The 13,897-nt window shown below is 44.1% G+C and overlaps 1 long non-coding RNA gene across 1 annotated transcript in view; it reads left to right on the top strand.

Moving 5' to 3' along the window:
* Positions 1 to 1,972: 1,972 nt before the first annotated feature.
* LOC137300167 (uncharacterized) overlaps positions 1,973 to 13,897 on the top strand; it is a 38,542-nt gene continuing 26,617 nt past the window's right edge. The window contains exon 1 of the long non-coding RNA XR_010958041.1: positions 1,973 to 2,038. This is a non-coding gene — a long non-coding RNA (uncharacterized lncRNA). The remainder of the gene's footprint in view (positions 2,039 to 13,897) is intronic.

Genomic DNA, 13,897 nt, shown 5'->3' with positions numbered 1-13,897 from the left:
GGATGGAATCGACCGAACCAGCGCAGAAGATCGAGGAATTTTAAACGTAAGTGAGTAACGTCCAAAACCACTTATGTTCGTGTTTTCTGCAATCTTTTACACTGGTTCGCCCAGGTCAGGCCCCGACACAAAATTGTCCACGCCCCCGGGGTCTAAATTGCGAGATTCCCCCGATTGCGCTGGTTCGGGAAGGTTCTTCAAATTGCGTTCATTTTCTTAGGCGCACAGGCACTAGTAGGCACGTTTTAAAAGCTTTTTAACATCAAAAAATGTTTACTTTACTAAGAAACTGACTAGTGTACACCAATGAAACTATTAAATGGTTCAGCATAGTTTTTAAGGTCATTTTCAGTGATTTTAAATCAGGTTACTTATAGGTGGAGGATTGGACACTCTTATTAAAAATGCTTATTTTTGATGTTAAACCCATGTTTAGTTGTATTAATAAAAGTGCACCAGGTTGCCACTCTTAAATACATCAAGAAATACTTGTTAATGGAAAGAAACAAAAAGAAACAATTACATTCTATTACGCTGCCCGACTGCGCTGGTTCATGGAAGATTTTACATTTGTGATTATGCAAATGAATTTTATCAGAAACCTGAACTGTAATCTAACCAGTGCAATTTAAAGCGCATTTTGAGTGCTCTCAAAGCGGGAACTCTACCCTGATTTTAGTAAACATCACATAGGAGACTAGATATTTGGAACTAACAAAGTTTATATTGGGAACCATAGGGAATGGGTGCTTTGTGATTGGGGAGAGAAGCTGATTAAAGGTGGGGATCAGGAGAGAAGGGGTTCAGAGGTAGGAAATATAGGCTGACGTATCAGAGAGAAAGGAAGGACTAAGAGATCAGGAAGAGGGAATTGAAAAGTATCGGATGGTCCCGGTTGACAAACTGTAGGGAAAGGAGGATTGCGAAGAAAAGATTGAAAGGAAGGTTACAGTCATGGAAGAAGTTATAGAGTCATAGAGTCATAGAGTTATACAGCACGGATAGAGGCCCTTCGGCCCATCGTGTCCACGCCGGCCATCAAGCCCTGTCTACTCTAATCCCATATTCCAGCATTTGGTCCGTAGCCTTGTATGCTATGGCATTTCAAGTGCTCATCCAAATGCTTCTTGAATGTTGTGAGGGTTCCTGCCTCCACAACCCTTTCAGGCAGTGAGTTCCAGACTCCAACCACCCTCTGGGTGAAAAAGTTCTTTCTCAAATCCCCTCTAAACCTCCCGCCTTTCACCTTGAATCTATGTCCCCTTGTTATAGAACCCTCAACGAAGGGAAAAAGCTCCTTAGTATCCATCCTATCTGTGCCCCTCATAATTTTGTACACCTCAATCATGTCCCCCCTCAGCCTCCTCTGCTCCAAGGAAAACAAACCCAATCTTCCCAGTCTCTCTTCATAGCTGAAGCGCTCCAGCCCTGGTAACATCCTGGTGAATCTCCTCTGCACCCTCTCCAAAGCGATCACATCCTTCCTGTAGTGTGGCGACCAGAACTGCACACAGTACTCCAGCTGTGGCCTAACCAGTGTTTTATACAGCTCCATCATAACCTCCTTGCTCTTAAGTTGTTAAGTTTTTACTGTCTGAGCTTTGCAGTAAGGCCACGGAGATCCAAACAGAGGAGGACACAGAAATTGAAGCAGGTCGCGTCGAAAAGGAAAGATAAATGGAATGTTGACTGTTTGGGACATTGATTAATACAATATGCTGATCCTTGGGTCACTTAGTGCAACAAAGCAGTAAGAGTAATCTCTCATTGCTTCCAATGGTCTGTGCCAAAATTTGGCAGTTCTTCCTTTGAACTTAATTTTTGACTCCAGTGTATATCATCTTTCCTCATGAGTAAACGAACTGGGAAAAATAAATGAAAACATTCTCTTCCTGGGAACAGTAATGATTAAGCAGAGAAAAGATAGGTCATTTACCCTTTGGTCAAAGGTTGATTGAAGCCTTGTGTTTTAACAACTGCTTCCCGACCAGAAGAATCAACTCCTCTTCCAATAATGGTTGGTGAGTCCAGGGAAAGGGTAAGTTTGAGGTAATTTGCATTTCAAAAAATAAAATCGGAACCAGGGTGAAGTTACGCGTAAGATATCTGCCTTGGGACAGTCAGTCTGACTTGCAGGATCAAATAAAGAGCCTGGGGCTCTCAGATGAAAGCTCTGGATAGTTCAATGCAATCCCAACAGTGGAGGTTGCAAAAGATTCCGAAAATCATTGCCAGCACAAGAATATCTAGATGGCTGCAGTTCCAGAAGGGCGATGAAGATCTGTCTCACCAGATCAGATACAGGCCTTACCCCACTTTTAGGAAGCCTGACAGATTCTGGATGTGATCTGTTTGAAAGACTCATTTCTTTTTTGCTGGATTTTTCACCCGTGTTTAAATTTCAATGGAACCAAGGGTGGGAGCACATGGTCTTTGCCCAAATGTCTGTCATGGGAAATCTGCCAGTGAATAAAAAAAATTAGAAGTAGCAAAAATAATTTGAGTTATCCTAAATTACTTGGGGAAAATATCAGATTGATAACACAAGTGAGAACCAGGCAGAATATAGAAAGTTCAGAGGGGAAGTGAAAAAGGAAATAAGAGGGGCAAAGAGAGAGTATGAGAATAGACTGGAGGCCAACATAAGACGGAATCCAAAAGACTTCTACAGGCATGTAAACAGTAAACGGGTAGTAAGAGGAGGAGTGGGGCCGATTAGGGACCATAAAGGAGATCTACTCATGGAGGCAGAGGAGATGGCTGAGGTACTAAATGAATACTTTGCATCTGTCTTTACCAAGGAAGAAGATGCTGTCAGAGTCTCAGTAAAGGAAGGTATCGTTGAGATATTGGATGGGCTAAAAATTGATAAAGAAGAGGTACTTGAAAGGCTAGCAGTACTTAAAGTAGATAAGTCACCCAGTTCGGATGGGATGCATCCTAGGTTGCTGAGGGAAGTAAGGGTGGAAATTGCGGAGGTACTGGCCATAATCTTTCAAACATCGATTGATATGGGGGTGGTGCCAGAGGACTGGAGAATTGCAAATGTTACACCCTTGCTCAAAAAGGGTGTAAGGATAAACCCAGCAACTACAGGCCAGTCAGTTTAACCTCAGTGGTGGGGAAACTTTTAGAAACGATAATCCGGGACAGAATTAACAGTCACTTGGATGAGTGTGGATTGATTAGGGAAAGCCAGCATGGATTTGTTAAAGACAAATCGTGTTTAACTAACCTGATAGAATTTTTTGATGAGGTAACAGAGAGGGTAGATGAGGGCAATGCAGTTGATGTCGTGACTTGGAAATATATCGTCGTTCCTTCATCGTCGTTGGGTCAAAATCCTGGAGCTCCCTTCCTAACAGCACTGTGGGAGAACCTTTACCACAGGGACTGCAGCGGTTCAAGAAGGCGGCTCACCACCACCTTCTCAAGGGCAATCAGGGATGGGCAATAAATGCTGGCCTCGCCAGCGATGCCCACATCCCATGAATGAATAAAAAAATATATGGACTTTCAAAATGCATTTGATAAAGTCCCGCATGATAGGTTTATCATCAAGATTGCGGCCCATGGAATAAAGGGGGCAGTAGCAACATGGATATAGAATTGGCTAAGTGACAGGAAACAGAGAGTAGTGGTGAATGGTTGTTTTTCGGACTGGAGGGAGGTGTACAGTGGTGTTCCCCAGGGGTCGGTGCTGGGACCACTGCTTTTCTTGAAATATATTAATGACTTGGACTTGGGTGTGCAGGGCACAATTTCAAAATTTGGAGATGACACAAAACTTGGAAGGGTAGTAAACAGTGAGGAGGATAGTGATAGACTTCAAGAGGATATAGACAGGCTGGTGGCATGGGCGGACACATGGCAGATGAAATTTAACGCAGAAAAATGCAAATTGATACATTTCGGTAGGAAGAACGAGGAGAGGCAATATAAACTAGAGGGCACAACTCTAAAAGGGGTACAGGAACAGAGAGATCATGGGGTATGTGCGCACAAATTGTTGAAGGTGGCAGGGCAGGTTGAGAAAGCTGTTAAAGAAACATACGGGATCCTGGGTTTTATAAATAGAGGCATAGAGTACAAAAGTATGGAAGTCATGATGAACCTTCATAAAACACTGGTTCAGCCACAACTGGAGAATTGTGTCCAGTTCTGGGCACCGTACTTTAGGAAAGATGTGAAGGCCTTAGAGAGGGTGCAGAAGAGATTTACTAGAATGATTCCAGGGATGAGAGACTTTAGTTACGTGGATAGACTGGAGAAGCTGTGGTTGTTCTCCTTGGAACAGATAAGGTTGCGAGGAGATTTGATAGGGGTTTTCAAAATCAGGAAGCATCTGGATGGAAGGTCAAGAACCAGAGGACATAGATTTAAGATGGTTGGCAAAAGAACCAAAGGTGACATGAGGAAAAACTATTTTACCCAGTGAGTGGCTAGGATCTGGAATACACTGCCCGAGGGGGTGGAGGAGGGAGATTCAATAATGGCCTTCAAAAGGGAACTGGATAAGTACTTGACAGGAAAAAAAATTGCAGGGCTATGGGGATAGGGCGGGGGAGTGGGACTAGCTGGATTGCTCTTGCATAGAGCTGGTGCGGACTTGATGGGCCAAATGGCCTCCTTCCGAGCTGTAGCCTTTTTGTGATTCTATGATTCTATGAAAGTTATTAAGAGCAAGGAGGTTATGCTAGAACTATAAAACATTGGTTAGGCCACAGCTTGACTACTGCGTACAGTTCTGGTCACCACATTACAGGAAAGATGTAATTGCACTAGAGAGGGTACAGAGGAGATTTACGAGGATGTTGCCAGGGCTGGAGAATTTTAGCTATGAGAAAATATTGGATAGACTGGGGTTGTTTTCTTTGGAACAAAGGAGACTGAGAGGAGATTTAATTGAGGTATATAAAATTATGACGGGCCTAGATAGAGTGGATAGGAAGGGCCTATTTCCCTTAGCAGAGAGGTCAATAACCAGGGGGCATAGACTTAAAGTAATTATGGACCGAATGGCCTCCTCTGTGCCCTAACTTTCTATGATTCTATGACTCTATGATTCAAAATAATTAATTGACTGTGAAATGCTTTGGGACAGCCTGAGGAAATGAAATGCCCTGTATAAATGCAAGTTCGTTCTTTCACTTCCCTTTTAAATGCTATCATGGATTCTGCATTCACCACTGTTTCTGTTAGGGCATTCTATTCCTAACAACCTTGTGACTATCTAAAAAAATTCTCCTAACCTCTCCCTTCGGATGTATACAAGAAGGCCATTGGTGGATAGAGTTCAGTTCCCCCAACACCAAATGGCACTTATTAGTGTAACAATTCAAACCCATTTATTGTGAGGCTTTCTTGTGAAGCCATACTGGCCTAGGAGACACTGGGGCAGAAGTGGTAGATGGTTGGCTTCTTTCATCACTGCTCATAGTATCATAGCAGGCACCGCGCAGGAGAAGGCCATTCGGCCCATCATGCCTGTGCTGGCTCTTTGAAAAAGCTATCCAATTAGTCCCATTACCCTACTCTTTCCCCATAGCCCTGTAAATTTTTTCCCTTCAAGTATTTATCCAATTCCCTTTTGAAAGTTACTGTTGAATTTGCTTCCACCACCCTTTCAGGCAGTGCATTCCAGATCATTACAACTCGCTGCGTAAAAAAATGTTTCCTCATGTCACCTCTGGCTCTTATGCAGATCACCTTAAATCTGTGTCCTCTGATTACTGACCCTTCTGCCACTGGAAACAGTTTCTCCTTATTTACTCTGTCAAAACCATTCATGTAAACAATCTTACAACACCAAGTTATAGTCCAACAATTTTATTTGAAAATCACAAGCTTTCGGAGGCTTCCTCCTTCGTCAGGTGAATGTACATTCACCTGAGGAAGGAGGAAGCCTCTGAAAGCTTGTGATTTTCAAATAAAATTGTTGGACTATAACTTGGTGTTGTAAGACTGTTTACATTTGTCAACCCCAGTCCATCTCCGGCATCTCCACATCATGAAAACCATTCATGATTTTGAACACCTCCATCAAATCAACCCTTAACCTTCTTTGTTTTAAGGAGAACAACCCCAGCTTCTCCAGTCTCTCCACATAACTGAAGTCCCTCATCCCTGGCACATCTCTTCTGTACCCTCTCTAAGGCCTTGACATCCTTCCTAAAGTGTGGTGCCCAGAATTGAACACAATGCTCCAGCTGAGGCCTAACCAAAGATTATAAAGCTTTAGCATAACTTCCTTGCTTTTGTACTCTATGCCTCTATTAATAAAGCCCAGGATCCCTTATGCTTTTTTAACAGCCTTCTCAACTTGTCCTGCCACCTTCAAAGATTTGTGTATGTGCACCCCAGGTCTCTCTGTTCGTGCACCCCTTTAAAATTGTAGTTTATATTGCCTCTCCTCATTCTTCCTACCAAAACATATCACTTCACACTTCTCTGCATTAAATTTCATCTGTCACGTGTCTGCCCATTTCACCAGTCTGCCTATGTCCTCCTGAAGTCTGTCACTATCCTCCACATTGTTTACTACATTCCCGAGTTTCAAGCTTTGAATCATACCTTCTATCCCCAAGTCCAGGTCATTAATATACATCAAAAAGAGCAGTGGTCTTAATACTAAACCCTGGGGAACACCACTGCACTACTTTCTTCCAATCTCAAAAACAACCATTTACCACTACTCTCTGCTTTTTGTCCCCTAGTCAGTTTTGTATCCACCCTGCTACGCTGCTATGGTCAGATTAAATATAATTCCGTTTTTCAATGACAAATTTAAACACTTCATGGTTCCCTGGAACTACTGTTTCTACTGTACCCTGGTACTAAGATTTAGGTATCTACATGATGCAGATAAAAGGGAAAGCAATGTGGTGTGAGGCTTGGGAGCAACAGACCAGCATTTTATCAGGGATTTGTGTTTAGCTGATAAATTGGTGACCTTTAACCACATGGTAAAGAATGATGGAGTAGTTGCCAAGTTCATGTTCAATATTTGTAAATAAAATCCACGCTCAAAGCTAGATTGGGATCTAAGTTTCCAAAGCCCGGTTGATCTGAGTTGCTTCAGAGTTGGTAGGTTTGTAAAGAAAGAAAGACTTGCATTTATATAGCACCTTCCATGACCTCAGGGCGTCCTAAAGCGCTTTACAGCCAATTAATTAGTTTTGAAGTGTAGTCACTGTTGTAATGTAGGAAACTCAGCAGCCAATTTGCACACAGCAAGGTTCCACAAACAGCAATGAGATAATGTCCAGATAATCTGTTTTAGTGATGTTGGTTAGCCAGATCTTTTATAAATTCCTCAAGGATAAAATAGACATGGTATCCAGTGTTTGTAGATTGAGTTATGGAGCCAATCCCCAACTGTCTGATGAAGATATATCCGTGGGCACTTAGAAGAAGATTTAAGAACATTAGAACATAAGAAATAGGAGCAGGAGTAGGCCATACGGCCACTCGAGTCTGCTCCACCATTCGATCAGATCATGGCCGATGTTCAACCTCAACTCCACTTTCCCGCCCTATCCCCATATCCCTTGATTCCTCTAGAGCCCAAAAATGTATCTATCTCAGCCTTGAATATTCTCAATGACTCAGCATCCACAGCCCTCTGGGGTAGAGAATTCAAAAGATTCACAACCCTCTGAGTGAAGAAATTCCTCCTCATCTCAGCCTCGAATGGCCGACCCCTTATCCTGCGACTAAACCCCTTAGTTCAAGACTCTCTAACCAGGGGAAACAATCTCTCAGCATCTACCCTGAAAAGCCCCCTCATAATCTTCTATGTTTCAATGAGATCACCTCTCATTCTTCTAAACTCCAGAGAGTATAGATCCATTCTACTCAAACGCTCCTCAGAGGACAACTCTCTCATCCCAGGAATCAATCTAGTGAACCTTCGTTACACCTCCTCTAAGGCAAGTATATCCTTCCTTAGATAAAGAGACCAAAACTGTACGCAGTACTCCTGGTGAGGTCTCACTAAAGCCCTGTAAACTGTATTTGTAAGGAGATACTGAATTAGGTACATAAGGTATCTAGTAGGCTGAAGAAGATGGAGTCCTGAATGATGGTGATTGCTGATTGTGTGAGGGAGTTGCAGGCAGACAGCTTCCTCACCTGTGAATTTTCCCGAAGGCAGGGATCTTTTAAGAGAGTGTGGTGATATTTGAGATGTGCACTTTATATGCACATTATCTGTCTAAATCCACTAATATATGTGATAGTCTATCCCTCCCCATCCTTGTGGGCCAAACAATAAGTCCTTCATATAATTCTTGATATATCTATATTTTAAAAAGCTTGGTCCCGAAATTCCAGGGGTAAGAACTCCAGCCAGTGCATCCTAATAAAGCCTCATCACAACTCTCACTAGCTGACGGCTAATATGAGTTCAACTGAAGCCTTTGGAGAGACCCCAGAAGGTCAGCAGAGAAAGGTAATTGATCTTGGAGGAGATTGGCCATCTTTTGAAATTTCAGCAATTGCCTGCAGTTTGCCTTCAGCCTCCGACATCCCTCGATGGATCAGGTCAGGTGCTCCTGAATCACTCTTACAGATATAAGTGACCCTGTCCCTGCGATTTGGGGTGAGGTCTGCAAGCTTTCTTTAAGGCGGACAGGAGTTCTGCTCCACTGCACTTCGGCCAGCAGAACTGACCCATCAGAATTTCAGCCCTGTTGTGTTTTAAAGATATAAACAAGCCAAAGAGCTACTTTCTGGCAGTGATATGGGGCACTGATCCCTCCCTTCTCCCCAATAGTTCCTTTGATATCACTTTTGCTCCCTCGGGCAGGAATATTTCTGCTATAATGTGCAAGAGTATTTGTGCCAATGTAGTTTGTTTGGTATAGCTGGTGCATGAATGCCTTCGGGTAATAATTTTGTTCAGTTCCTGTTGCTTTTATTTCAATTAGAAAAATGCCTTTTGTCTTATTCTTCAGTGTTTAACTATTTAGTTTAGGTCCTGCTTTGCCAAACAACATTTACTGGCTTTTAGTTCGCAAGCTGCTGATTTTTCAGTAGGCCTTGGTCACTCTTCAGCCGAAAACTAGGTGGTGCACTACAGCAGCCTAGAGTGACTTGCCCCTTGATCTTTCCTTTAGGCCTCCTTTCTGTGTCTCCCTTGACTGCACGGCTGGCCTTTGGAACTTTCTCTGTGGGGAGTCTTAGGAGATGAACCTGCATCCGACCACATCTTAGTTCACTGCGTTGTGTGCCACCCTTCCCAGTTTGCGACACAGCCATTTTCTATAAATTTGTACAGTTTTTACTTTGTTATGGTGGTAGGACATGGGGCTTGGGTTGTGGCTCGAGAACGGGACATTTCAAACTATAGGTTAAATATTTATGAGAGTGAGGATAGTTGGTCGCACTCTTGCCTCTAAGTCAGAAGGTGATGGGTTCAAGTCCCACTCCAATGCAGTGCTGAGGGAGTGCCGCACTGTCGGAGGTGCCGCCTTTCAGATGGGATGTTGAACCGAGGCCCCGTCTGCCCATGGCACTATTTTGAAGAAGACCAGTTCTCCCTGGTGTCTTGGCCAATATTTATCCCGTCAACCAACACCTAAAACAGATTATCTGGTCATTTATCTCATTGCTGTTTGTGGGACCTTGCTGTGCGCAAATTGGCTGCTGCGTTTCCTACATTACAACAGTGACTTGACTTCAAAAATACTTCATTGGCTGTAAAGCGCTTTGGTACGTCCTAAGGTTGTGAAAGGCGCTATATAAATGCAAGTCCTTCGATCATTCTTCCTTTCAGTTTAAAGTGCAGCTCAGTGGTGATCTGTTGGGTTTCATTAACCAATTGCAACCGTATGTCAGTCAGTGCATTGGGAGGATTATTAGCTGAAAAATGATGGTTGGGACGTAACTGAGGGCCTGATGTCTCGTGGTGGTGGAGCCAAGCAATTTTAGCTCTGACTCGTGCCAAAAATAAACTACTCGGAATAAACCGAGTAGTTTAAACCACTTCCATACCCACTGGTATGGTATCATAGACATGATGGTCATACTTATCAGTGTAATATTATAAGTACAGCAATTACAGCTGCCAAAAGAAAAATTAAATACAACTTACAATTCTGTAGTTGTTTCTGGAACAAATTCCTCCATCAGGCTGTTTGTATGATCACCAAGATGGTTTTGGGGGTGCATTTAATATGGGGGAAGAAATGCTGGTTTAATTTTATGTTATTTTAAATTTTCTTCCTGTTGTGCAAATTTGTGACATTGTTTTCCATTTTGAATGCTGAATTTCCAATGTTACTTGGTATGGTTGCCACTATCGCAGGTCAATGATCTGATAAATCTGGAAATTTTTTCCCTCCCAATTTTTTCCCCTTTACTTCCCTCCTCTTCTGAATTCCCAGGCCGAGGTTTCCTGCTTCAGTGGTCGCCGGCCCACCGTTTTCTGCCCATTGAGATGAATGGATGGAAAATCACCGGCTGGCCTGATGAGGGTAGAAGCAGAAAACTGCGAGCAATAACTCATCCTGACGTACGATTCTAACCCAGCAGTACTTCACCCGAATGGCCAATTCTACAAGTTGAGACAATGGCCTAGAAATTCGGGCGTGCCCATTCTTCGGCACTTGGGTGGGGTGGTGGGGGGAGGGGGTGGCTGAATGGTGAGGTCTGATGTGCCCCTGATATTGGGCTTCGGACCTCACTGTAATAAAGCTGGTGGAGGGCGACAGTCTGCTGGCAAACACTGGGGAAAAATGGGACACTGCGTGATGTAATTTCTAGGCTAGTGAGTGTTGGCAGGAACATGTTACATAGGAACATAGGAACAGGAGTAGGCCATTCAGCCCCTCGTGCCTGTTCCGCCATTCAATTAGATCATGGCTGATCTGTATCTTAACTCCATATACCTGCCTTGGTTCTGTATCCCTTAACACCCTTTCCGAACAAAAATCCATCAATCTTAGTTTTGAAAATTTTCAATTGACCCCCAGCCTCCCTTTTGGGGGAGAGAGTTCCAGATTTCCACTACCCTTTGTGTGAAGAAGTGCTTCCTAATATCACCCCTGAACTGCCTAACTCTAATATTAGGATTCTGGACTCCCCCACCAGAGAAAATAGTTTCTCTTATCTACCCTATCAACTCCTTTACTCATCTTAAACACCTCATTAGATCACCCCTTAATCTTCTATGCTCACTGAGAGTATATCATAGCCAAACTTGATTCCGTCTTCATGTGACATCCACGCTCGTATACTTTCCTGCAGCAGATAGCAGGTAAGTGATCAGTAGCTGGAACCCTAGCTCAAGGTTTGTAGGGTCTCAACCACCTCTCAGTTGAGATCAGCTAACTCAGCACAGACCAGAGTTGGTACCTGGGACCTCAGACAGCGTGTTTAGCTACTGAGGCACTGCAGTCCTCCGTGTTGAAATATAACTTGACAAGATGCAATAAAGCATGCTCGTTCATGGAAAGACAAACAAATACTCAGGGAAAGCCTACGTCCTTCCTGTATTTTCATGTCACGGAACATTTACTGTGGAGTTGGCTCTGAGCTGATGCCACCAACCTAGAGTGGGTAAATCTTTAGCCAAGCCGAGGAACACGCAGCAGAAATTGGAATGAGAGAATGTCTGCAGTTTTGAGTTGACATTTAAGTTTGATTTGTTTAACTTTTCATCTGCTGACTTTAATTTTTTTGATGTATCATCAACTGAAGTAACAGTAAGTAGAGTTTCACAGCAGGAGGAGATAGGACCACAGTCATTCTCCTCTGGTTCCACAATTTCACAAAAACAATTCACTTACAAAATACAGGCAGGAAACAACAGAGATTCTCTTGTTTCATGTTATTTTTTATTTAAATGGCTGCTGCATCTTTTTTGATGATTTTCCCTATTGAGAATAATACAAAATGGCTCCCTGATTTGGGTGCAGGTCTCCAAATACATATCACTGACTCGACCACTGGTCAATCATTCCACCAGGACTGCACTTTATTTGGTGCCATCTTTTAAACATAAAACGCAAGAGCCAATAGACCAGTAAGATTCACACCAATGCTAAGAGATCCCTGCTTCCATGATTTCTTCTGTCTCTCCATGGCTTGTACCCTCTGTATCCTTTGCTGGCTTCATGTAGATGGTACGATGGGCTTGAATCTGTCCAGCTACATGTTGCTTTCTGTTCCTGCGTCTCGGTGTATTGGATTGCCTGGGCCTGTTGGATTTGCCTGGGTGCAGTACACAGATGATAATCGGGCAGGGACGATCACATAGTTCTATCCATTTAGTTTAAATGGATAGAAAATCAGATGGATTCCATTATCAGCCTGTGACCTTCCCCACCTGATTTTCCTCCATGTGCTGGACTAAGGGTCAAGAACAAGACTATTTGCCCCATTTTCAACAATGACAAGAAAATAAAAAGTAGGGGGGAAATAACAAAAATCTACAAATCGAAACTGAAAAACAATCTCAATACATACATATTAAATATATATTGTTTGAAATCAAGATCCATCCCATTGTAAATTATATTTCTCTGTAGAAAGCTCGCAACTTCTGGACTTTTCCACGAATACTCCAGGTGATTCCTAGACCTTGTTCCTTCCCTGGTTGGGATTCTGCCACTCCTTCCCAAGCATGGATTCCGTCTGCGCCTGGACTTTTCTTCCTCCCAGGCCTAGTCTCTGAGTGTCCCTTCCAGGCCTAGTGTCTGACTGTCCCTCCCAGGCCTAATCTCTGACTGTCCCTCCCAGGCCTAATCTCTGACTGTCCCTCCCAGGCCTCGTCTCTGACTGTCCCTCCCAGGCCTAGTCTCTGAGTGTCCCTCCCAGGCCTCGTCTCTGACTGTCCCTCCCAGGCCTAGTCTCTGAGTGTCCCTTCCAGGCCTAGTCTCTGACTGTCCCTCCCAGGCCTAGTCTCTGAGTGTCCCTCCAAAGCCTAGTCTCTGATGGTCCCTCCCACCACTAGTCTCTGACTGTCCCTCCCAGGCCTAGTCTCTGAGTGTCCCTCCCAGGCCTAGTCTCTGACTGTCCCTCCAAAGCCTAGTCTCTGATGGTCCCTCCCACCCCTAGTCTCTGAGTGTCCCTCCCAGGTCTCGTCTCCGACTGTCCCTCCCAGGCCTAATCTCTGACTGTCCCTCCCAAGCCTCATCTCTGAGTGTCCCTCCCAGGCCTAGTCTCTGGGTGTCCCTCCCAGGCCTAGTCTCTGACCGTCCCTCCCAGGCCTCGTCTCTGAGTGTCCCTCCCAGGCCTCGTCTCTGAGTGTCCCTCCCAGGCCTCGTCTCTGACTGTCCCTCCCAGGCCTCGTCTCTGACTGTCCCTCCCGGGCCTAGTCTCTGAGTGTCCCTCCTGGGTCTAGTCTCTGAGACTGTCCCTCCTGGGTCTAGTCTCTGATGGTCTCTCCCAGGCCTTGTCTCTGACTGTCCCTCCCAGGCCTCGTCTCTGACGGTCCCTCCTGGGTCTAGTCTCTGATGGTCTCTCCCAGGCCTAGTCTCTGAGTGTCCGTCCTAGGCCTAGTCTCTGTATGTCCCTCCCAGGCCCAGACTTTACCTGCAGCGAACCTTCAAATAAGAAGCAGCTATCAAACAACAGCAAACACTAAAGTATTTAAGAATGGAGAAATGCTTGTTACACAAACTGAGATCCAGGGATATACAATGAGAACAGATTGCTATACGCTTAAAAGCACATGTTATTTGATATTCTTAATGACAGGCTATGCAGACAAATTTTCATTTTTGCTTGTACAAACTAGTTGAGGTTTCAGAAGATGGGTCTCTTCCAGCATTAGGCCTCTGACCTTTCTCACTTGGCCTGTTCCCATCTCCCCCATGCACTGCTTTGGCCTCCACTGACTTTTTTTCAGTTCTACTTTCCAACTCGCAACTCAAGTCCAGGGTGATGTACT

The sequence above is a fragment of the Heptranchias perlo genome, chromosome 30 (assembly GCF_035084215.1).
Source record: "Heptranchias perlo isolate sHepPer1 chromosome 30, sHepPer1.hap1, whole genome shotgun sequence".
In the NCBI taxonomy this organism is placed as follows: Eukaryota; Metazoa; Chordata; class Chondrichthyes; order Hexanchiformes; family Hexanchidae; genus Heptranchias; species Heptranchias perlo.
Note: the sequence above shows the minus strand (reverse complement) of the source record. Positions and strands in the feature narration are given on the sequence as shown.